We start from the raw sequence: 10,154 nt of genomic DNA on the forward strand, positions 1-10,154 counted from the left end.
AGATCCATTTTTCAGTACACTAAATACTACAGACAGCCTCTGGGAGACACACTTTCTTCCTCTCAGACAGTCATATGAACTGCCTGAGTGGAATCTGTTGTCACATTATGAGTGACACAAAACAAAGAAGGGTTTTGCCTAACGTTCCGAGAAGCCGAGGATGATCCCATTTGTTCTTGGCTCCAGAGTTGCTCGAATGATGACACTGATTCCATTCCCTTGAATGGCAGGAGCTTTTTAAACAAGCATATGTGAAACCGAGCTAGAGGGTTGGAACTGCTGGCAACAGAGGGGCTGGGAGGTGCAGTTTGCCAAAGCCATCTGCTTAATTTTCCTAATAATCTAACACCTGCCAGGGAGACTCATCTCACACTCCAAATGGCTGAGGACTGTGGAAACAGCAACAATAATTTCTCTTGAGCCCCCACTCTCCTCCTTGGGGAAAGTGGCTTCCAATTTATCCGTTCAGTCTAAAAGATACTCATTTCTCTTAGGGACATCACTCTGGCTTTGTTAAGCTTTGGTTCCCGAGTACCTGCAGGATCTTGGAACATTCTCCCTGAAATTAAATGGCAGGCATTTGAGAAAAAGAAAGCATTCACCTGGCAAGACTCCTCACCCATGTTTCTACCACTCATCAATGATGGTCTGGAGGAAGTCCAGAGTGAATGAATGCAGGTAATATAATGTAAAATTTATCATGATTTAGTTTGCTTAGTAACCAAGATCAAATATGCCCTTCACCCAGAGATTTTCTCCTAGATATTCTTGGATGGTTTCCAAAGAATCCCATAGTCATAGTTGGTTAAAGGCCTGATCACCCTGTGGAGGTGGAGAAGCAAGGATAGCAAGCAGACAGGATCTGCCAAGACAGTCAGCAGGCTTGGATATATTCTGTTCCTGAATTAGTCCTACGTAGAGAAGAGGAACACTCGAGTAGCTATAATTTACCAGTTATAACTGCTTTACTCCACCGAAGGATGACATTCTTTAATTGAATTTCAGCCTGGTACACATTACTTCTTTAAAGAAGGAGATTAATTATATGAATAGAACTTATTAATTTTATTTCTAATATTAATTATAACTGATGCATAAAAGCATAAAAATCATATACATTACTTGAGCCATGTATGTTGCCTGCATATATGATATGCCTAATGTCTACATCAGATTGTCTTCTCAAACATTTATCATTCCTTGAACAGCTTTTTGGAATGAACAGCTCATCATTGTTATACATAAAGAAAATTATATATTTAATACTAAGCATGAGAATAGGATGTTGACGGCAAATAAACAATCTAATAAAGAATAGCCTATTTGTTCTGATTGATTTTAATTCGATATTAAGATCCAATAAAAGAAATAACTCTTGAGAGGTCAAAGCATTGAAATATCTTTCCAACTTTTTTGGAAAATATATCACAGAGGTAAAATTTATTTGGTTATTTTGAAGAATGTTTATGGCAAGGATCAATATTGGATTTTATCCTTTTTTAAATGAATTTATTTATTTATTTATTTATTTATTTATTTATTTATTTAAACCTTCCAGATTTTATTCCCCTCCTGGTCCATCCCCCGAGAGTTCCCTCTGCCCCACCCACTCACTCCAACCCCCTAACTCAACACAACCACCCTCACCCCCACACCCACCCCCAACCCCCACCTCCACAAAGATGCCCCCACCTCACCCACCCCACCAGATCTCTAAACTTCCTGGGGCCTCCAGTTTCTTGGGTAAGGTACATCTTCTCTGACTGAACCCTGACCCAGAAGTCCTCTGCTGTGTATGTGTTGGCGGCTTCATCTCAGCTGGTGTAGGCTACCTGGTTGGTGATCCAGTGTCTGAGAGATCTCAGGGGTCCAGGTTAATCGAGACTGCTGGTCCTCCTACAGGGTTGCCCTCCTCCTCAGCTTCCACCAGCTTTTTCAACCAGAGGGGGCAGCAGCTTCAGTTCATTGATTGGGTGCATGTATCTATATGTGGCTCTTTCAGCTGCTTGCTGGGTCTTTTGGAGGGCAGTCATGATAGATCCCTTTTGTGAACGCCCCATAGCTTCAGTAATAGTTTCAGGTCTTGGGGCCTCCCCTTGAGCTGGATCCCACTCTGGGGCTGCCACTGGACCTTCTTTTCCTCAGGCTCTTCTTCAGTTCCATCCCTGCATTTCTTTCAGACAGGAAGAATTATGGGTCAGAGATTTGGCGGTAGAATAGTGTACTGGTTAGTTTTGTGAGTCAACTTGACACAGGCTGGAGTTATCACAAAAGGGAGCCTCAGTTGTGGAAATGCCTTTACAAGATCCAGCTGAAAAGCATTTTCTCAATTAGTGATCAAGTGGGGAGGAACCAGCCCATTGTGGGTGGTGCCATTCCTGGGCTGGTACACTTGGGTTCTATAAGAGAGCAGGCTGAGCAAGCCAGGGGAAGCAAGCCAGTAAGAAACATCCCTCCATGGTCTCTACATCACCTCCTGCTTCCTGACCTGCTCGAGTTCCTGTCCTGACTTCCTTTGGTGATGAACAGCAACTTGGAAGTGTAAGCTGAGTAAACCCTCTTCTCCCCATCTTGCTTATTGGTCATGATGTTTGTGCAGTAATAGGAACCCTGACTAAGACAGATAGCAACCCCATCCCTCACTCGATGCCCTGTCTTTTGCTGGAGGTGGATTCAATATTCTCTCTTCCCACTGTAGGGCCTTTCATCTACACCCCCCCCAAACCCCTCATTTGAGTCCTGAGAATCTTTCACTTCCCAGGTCTCTGGTACATTCTAGAGGGTCCTCCCAACCTCCTTCCTCCCGAGGTTGCCTGTTTCCATTTTTTCTGTTGGCCCTCAGGGCTTCAGTCTTTCCCCATACCCAATACAAAGATCATATTCCCCTCTCACCCCAACCCCCATCCCGTTTCTCTCCCCTGTCCTTCCCTCTCCCTTGTGGTTGCTTTCTTCCCCCTCCCAAGTGTAACTGAGGCATCCTCACTTGGGCCCTTCAACTTGCTGATCTTTTTGAGTTCTGTGGACTGTATCTTGGGTATTCTGTTCTTTTTGTTTGTTTGTTTGTTTGGGCTAATATCCACTTATAAGTTAGTACATACCATGCATATCCTTTTGGATCTGAGTTACCTCACTCAGGATGACATTTTCTAGTTCCATCCATTGCTTGCAAAACTCAGGATGTCCTCGTTCTTAATAGCTGAGTAGTATTCCATTGAGTAAATAAATGAACCACATTTTCTGTATCCATTCTTCTGTCCTGGGATATCTGGGTTGTTTCCAGCTTCGAGCTATCACAAATAAGGCCACTGTAAACATAGTGGAACATGTACCCCTGTGGAATGGTGGGGCATCTTTGGGGTATATTCCCATGAGTGGTATCTCTGGGTCTTTAGGTAGTTCTATTTCCAATTTTCTGAGGAATCTGCGAATTGATTTCCAGAGTGGTTGTACCAGTTTGCAATCCACCAGCAATGGAGGAGTGTTCTCCTTTCTCCATATCCTCGCCAACATGTGTTGTCACCCGAGGTTTTGATCTTAGCCATTCTGACTGGCATAAGGTGGAATCTCAGGGGTGTTTTGATTTGCATTTCTCTGATTACTAAGAACTTTGAATATTACTTTAGGTGCTTCTCAGCCACTCGAGATTCTTCTACTGTGAATTCTCCATTTTAGTTTAGTTCTATAGCCCATTTTTTGATTGGGTTGTTTGGTTTTTTGGTGGTTAGCTTATTGAGTTCTTTATATATTCTGGATATTAGTCCTCTATCAGATGTAGGGGTAGTGAAGAATCTTTTTCCAATCCATAGGATGCCAATTTGTCTTATTGACTATTTCCTTTGCCTTACAGAAGCTTTCTAGTTTCATGAGGTCCCATTTATCAGTTCTTGATCTTAGAGAGTGAACCATTGGAGTTCTGTTTAGGAAATTTCTGCCCGTGCCAATGAGTTCAAGGCTCTTTCTCACTTTCTCTTCTATTAGATTGAGTGTATCTGGATTTATGGTGAGGTCCTTGAGCCACTTAGACTTGAGCTCTGTGCATGCTGACAAATATGAGTCTATTTTCACTTTTCTACATACAACATCCAGTTAGTCCAGCACCATTTATTGAAGATGCTTTCTTTTTTCCATTGTATATTTTTGGTTTCTTTGTGAAAGGTTAACTGTGCATAAGTGTGTGGTTTTATTTCTGGCGCTTCAATCCTCCTACAGTGATTAACCTGTTGTGTCTGGACCAATACCGTGCAGTTTTTATCACTATTGCTCTGCAGTAGAGCTTGGTGATTCTCAAGCCATTCTTTTAATGTTAAGAATTCTTTTTGATATTTGGGGTTTTTTACCTTTCCAGATGAATTTGAGAATTGCTCTTTCCATGTCTTCAAAGAATTGTGTTGGGATTTTGATGGGGATTGCACTGAATTTGTAGATTGTCTTTGGCAGGATGGCCATTTTTACTATGTTAATTCTACCAATCCGTGAGCATGGGAGATCTCTCCATTTTCTGAGATCTTTGATTTTTTTTCTTGAGAGACTTGATGTTCTTAATATAAAGATCTTTCACTTGTTTGGTTAGAGTTACCCCAAGATATTTTATATTATCTGTGGCTACTGTGAAGGGAATTGTCTCCCTAATTTCTTTCTTAGCCTTTTTATCATTGTATAAACAAAGGCTACTGATTTATTTGAGTTAATTTTATATTTGGAGACTTTGCTGAGGTTGTTTATCAGTTGGAGAAGTTCTCTGGTAGAATTTTTGGGTCACTATTTATACTATCATATTATCTGCAAAGAGTGATGCCTTTAATTCTTCTTTGCCAATTTGAACCCCCTTGATCTCTTTTTGTTGTCTTATTGTTCTAGTAGGACTTCGAGTACTATAATGAATAGATATGGGGAGAGTGGGCATCCTTGTCCAGATTTTAGTGGGATTTCTTTAAGTATCTCTCCATTTCATTTGATATTGGCTGTTGGTTTGCAGTAAATTGCTTTTATTTTGTTTAGGTATGGGCCTTGAATTCCTGATCTCTCCAATACTTTTAAGATGAAGGGGTGTTTTTGTTTTGTCAAATGCTTTTTCTGCATCTAAGGAGATGATCATGTGTTTTTTCTTTTGAATTTTTTTATATTGTGGATTATGTTAATGGATTTTTGTATATTGAATCCACCTTGCATCCCTGGGATGAAGCCTACATGATCATTGTGAAAGATGGTTTTGATGTGTTCTTGGATTTAATTTGCTAGAATTTTATTGAGTATTTTTGTATCAATATTCATAAGTGAGATTGGTCTGAAGTTCTCTTTTTTGGTAGGTTCCTTGTGATAATGATAAAAGTCCTGGAGTAATTAGGGATAAAAGGAGCACATCTCAACATAATGCTGGGTTGGAGAGATGGCTCAGCAGTTAAGAACACTGACTTCTCTTCCAGGGAGACATAACAACAGAAACGAAGGAAATTTAAAAAAAATCATAAGATTCTATTATAAAAGCCTATACTCAACAGAACTGGAAAATCTAGATGCTTTTCCAATTTGGTGGAGCATAGGATTTTAAAATATAGCCTTATGATTCTATAAATTTAAAAAAAATGTTAATTCTAAATATTAAAAATATTGTTCTCTAAATGTCTTGTTCCCTCCTTGGTAGGGAAAACACTGATTGTTATACTATACATCTAAATGACAGCTTAAATTGCTTAGTATTATCACATATTTTATATGTTGTGAGGTATTTATTGATCAATATTTTCCTATTGCTCATGCTATTTGAGAATTAGTTTCACACTGGAGTAAAAGTGCCATTAAGTGAAAATTTCATAAGCATACCCTTTTAAAAAAGAATTAGACTTGTTGAACTCACTTCGTTGTAGAAGAATGGTTAAAGTTTAGGGTAAAATAATCAGAATTTTGGATGTCATATGCCAAAAACGTCATTAGAGTTGAAAGAAGACTTTTTTTTTTTTAGTTTTTTACTTATTCACTTTACATCCCATTCACTAACCTCCTCCCAGTCATCCCCCACAGTCTTCCCCCACACCCCTCTCCCCTTGTCTCTGAACTGGTGGGCCCCACCTGTATATCCCCGCACCCAGCCACTTCAAATCTCTGTGAGGTTAGGTGCTTCTTCTCACTCTGGATGCAGCAAAAGGATGCATCCTATTTTTCCATCTAGTTTGATGGTCCAGGTCTTTTTACTGATGGACTGAAATCATTGATGTGAAGAGTTATCATTGAGCAGTGTTTATTGATTCTGTTACATTATCGTTATGGTATGGGTTTTTCCCCTCCATATGATTTGCTACTTAGGGGTTATTTACTCCTTGTGCTTTCCTATGCATCTTTAATCTTTTCAGGTTGAAGTTTTTCTTCTAGCATCGTCTGTAGAGCTGGATTTGTATAGAAAGTGTTTAAATTTGTTTTTACCAAGGACTGTTTATATTTCTCCATCCATTGTGATTGAAAGTCTGATCTAGCATCTGTGGTTTCCTAGAGTTTATGAAACATTGGTGCTGACCCTTCTGGCTCTCAGTCCCCACTGCGAAATGTGATAATCTGCCTTTAGTTACTCGAGCTTTTCCCCTGGCAGCTTTTAACATTCATTCTTTGTTCTGTACATTCAGTGTTCATTTGTTTATTATATGTTTTAGAGAATTTCTTTTCTTGTCCAGTCTATTTGGTGTTTTATATGCTTCCTGAACTTTGGTAGAAATCTCATTTTTTATATTAAAATATTTTACTTCTATGATTTTGTTGAAAATATTTTCTGTACCTTTGACAAGTTTCTTTTTTCCTTCCCCCATTCCCATCATTCATAGATTTGGTCTTTACATGGTGACCTAGAATTTTTTTTGAATGTTTGGTGCCTGTATTTTTATCTATCTATCTATGTGTCTATCTATCTATCTATCTATCTATCTATCTATCTATCTATCTATCTGTCACCTATCTATCTATTATCTATTAACATTTTCTTTGACTAAGTAGCTAATTTCTTCTATATTGACTTCAATATCTGAAGTTCTGTCTTCTTTCTAGTATGCTGTAGGTGAAGCTTGCCTCTGTAGTTTTTCCTTAACTTCCTAACCTTTCCATTTCCTGTTCACTGCAGTTTGGGATGTTGTAATGACTCTTTCTACTTTTATGTGTTAACTCTTTTCTTCCTTTCATTCCAGTGTTTGTGATTTCATAGACTTCACTAATGAGTTTATCATAATCTCCTTTTGGTCTCTGAACATATGCATAGAGGTTATTTTGAATTTCTGATCCTGTGCTTCATTTATGTTGAATTTCTCAGGGCCTATGGTGTGTAGTCAGGGTGGTATGGTTTGGTGGAGATGTATTTTCCTGGTTTTAATTTTTACTCTGGTGTCTAGGCATCTGGGCTTGAGATTATTACGATTCTGGATGTTTGTCTATGGCCTTGTCTTTGTTGGGTAGGTATTCCATGCCTTGCTTTCTTGTTTTCCTTCCTGGATCTTTGGAGTTTTATGGCTGTCGATTGCTTGTTAAGGAATGCTTCTGATTCTCTGACACATATGCCTGCTGGGGGGTACTAGTTAGAATGTATTAGAGTTGACTGACTGGAATGGGCATGGACTAGAAGGGGTCAATGAGAGTATTCATAGGAATGAAGAAAGCTGTGTCAGCCGCTGGGACCAGTGGATTTCCCAGGGAGCTGACTAGAGAAAGGGGCTCTTGCATTTAGTCAGTATAGAGCCCTGGGTGAGAAGGGGATTGGCAACACAAGTCAGGAAGGAGCGTGACAATTATCTATCTAATCCCCAGATACATACTCAGCTGTTCCGAGGTAGAGAGTGCCTGGCACAAAGGGATGGCCTGAGAGAGAGGACAGGGTCATTTGTAGGTCTGAGGCATGCAAAGGGAATACAGTCAGCCCTGTAGCACATTTCCATTATCCATTCATTGCTTGAGGGACCTTTCTGTTGTTTTTATTTCATAATTATTGGTAGTGAAGCAGCAATGAACATATCTGAGCCATTTTCTGTGGGTTTGATTTCACTCCTTTGGGTATATGCAAAGGCATGGGAGAGCTGGATCACATGGCAGATTTATTTTAGGTTGTGGGGGATTTTCTACACCGATTTCCATAGTGGTTGCATTAAGTTTTTAGTCCCACTAACAGAGAAAGAGTGTTCTCCTTTCTCCTCACAGGCTCTGGCATTTGCTGCCATTCATTTTGTTGATGTTGCTATTTTGGCTAAGGTAAGATAAAATCTCAAAGCTATTTTAATTTGCACTTCCCCAGTTGCTAGGAAAAATAATTTTTTTGAGATATTTCTTAGCCATTTTGTAATGTGTTTGAGAGCTCTGTTTAGATTCAGAACTTTATTTCTATTTGAGTCATTTGTTTTCGTTTTTTCCCACTCTGCGGCCTTCCTGTGCACTTGATTAACTGTTTCCTTATCTGTGCAGAAGCTCTTTAGTTTTATGAGGTCCCATTTGTCAACTGTTGGTCTTAGCTCCTGAGCACAGAGTCTCACACACCTATATTACATAGATTTGCCTATAATTTTTTTCTAGCAATTTCAGCATTTGAGACTTTACTTTCAAGGTCTTTGGTCCACTTGGGGTTAATATTTATGTAGGACAATGGACATGGGTCTCATGTTCTTCTACATTTGGACATCTTGTTTCCTATCACCATTTGCTGGAGACATGTTGTTTTCTCAATTGTATGATTTCAACATCTTTGTCACATATCAGATGTTTGTAATTACATGCACTTCTGCTTTGTTCCCTTGGACTTGTTAATGTCTGTTTTTGTGCTGGTAACATACATGTTTAATTACTATAGCTCTGTAATATATCTTAAACTCTGGGGAGGTAATCAGTCTGACATGTTTTCTTTTTGCTCAGTATTGCTTTGTATATCCATAGATTTTGCTGTTTCACATGAATTTTAGAATTTTTTTCTATTATTGTGAGCAATGTTGTGGGAATTTTGGCTGGGATCACATTACACCTATAAATTGCTTTTGGCAGAGTGGCCATTTTTACAATATTGAGCTTTCCAATACATCTGCTAATTAAGGTCAAAGTCTACCATTGAATAGCCTTCTGAGCTCAGCACAATATTAGGACTACCTTCATTGGCAGGGCTTCCCCTTCTCTGACCTTGTCTGAGGATTCGAACCTTCCCCACAGACCTCTACCTGCAAAATATCACATAGTCTTGGTTAATACTTCAGGTTCAACTTCCTTTCTCCCACTAAGAACAATTTCAACTAGGCCCTGAGATTCCTAAAATGCTTCCCCATGCTAATGAGGTATTTTGGTACTGTAAGCCTTCAAATGACTTTTGAACACCTTAGATATTCTGTACTATCTCTACAATTATATAACCCTTGAATCACCCAAGTAAAGTCTACCTGCCTCCCCAGAGCTGGTCCTATACATATTCAGTATTCACTGGGCTTCTAAAACCAAACCCACACCCCATCTCCCAGGACAGCCAGACCTACATAGTGCGATCTTACCTCAAAATAATGGTATATTTCCTTTTCATATTGGTCTTGTATACACATTAAATTAAGTCACTCTGAATTATAGGGATAAATCTTCATTTCCTTGTCAAGACTATTTAAGTTTTGAGGATGTATTAGCATCATCATTTATAATTTTAGTGAAACTGATTTTACCACCTGTTGCTATCAAACACTTGCTGCCATATTCCTCACATTTTCTTATACATTTTCTATCCATTCTTTTGATGTCATTAGGTGGTGTCATCTAAAATGATATAATTGATGTTTGTTATTGAATTTACCTATGTCCTAAAAATTTCAAATGTATCATTCCAAAAATACTATAAATCACAACATTTAACAAAGTAATTTTTAGCACTTATTTTTAAAATGAAGTAATGAAGTGATCTGGTACTGATTAGAAACTATTCTCTAAGTTATATCATGTATCTTGTGCTTTGTGGTGTTACATAGTTTTTAATTTCTTTTTGATACTTTGTATTTTAGACAGTTTAGATCTAAGTGTTCTGTTTAAAAACATTTTTATAGAAATGTAATATGGTAACTATTTTAGTTTTGCTTAGTTTGTCAACATTTGATAGAGGTGTTAAAATCTATTGCTGAATTTTATATTATTTTTTTGGTATTTTCTGCTTTTATTTGTAACAGTTGTTC

This window comes from Rattus rattus, chromosome 13 (genome assembly GCF_011064425.1).
Source record: "Rattus rattus isolate New Zealand chromosome 13, Rrattus_CSIRO_v1, whole genome shotgun sequence".
Classification (NCBI taxonomy): Eukaryota; Metazoa; Chordata; class Mammalia; order Rodentia; family Muridae; genus Rattus; species Rattus rattus.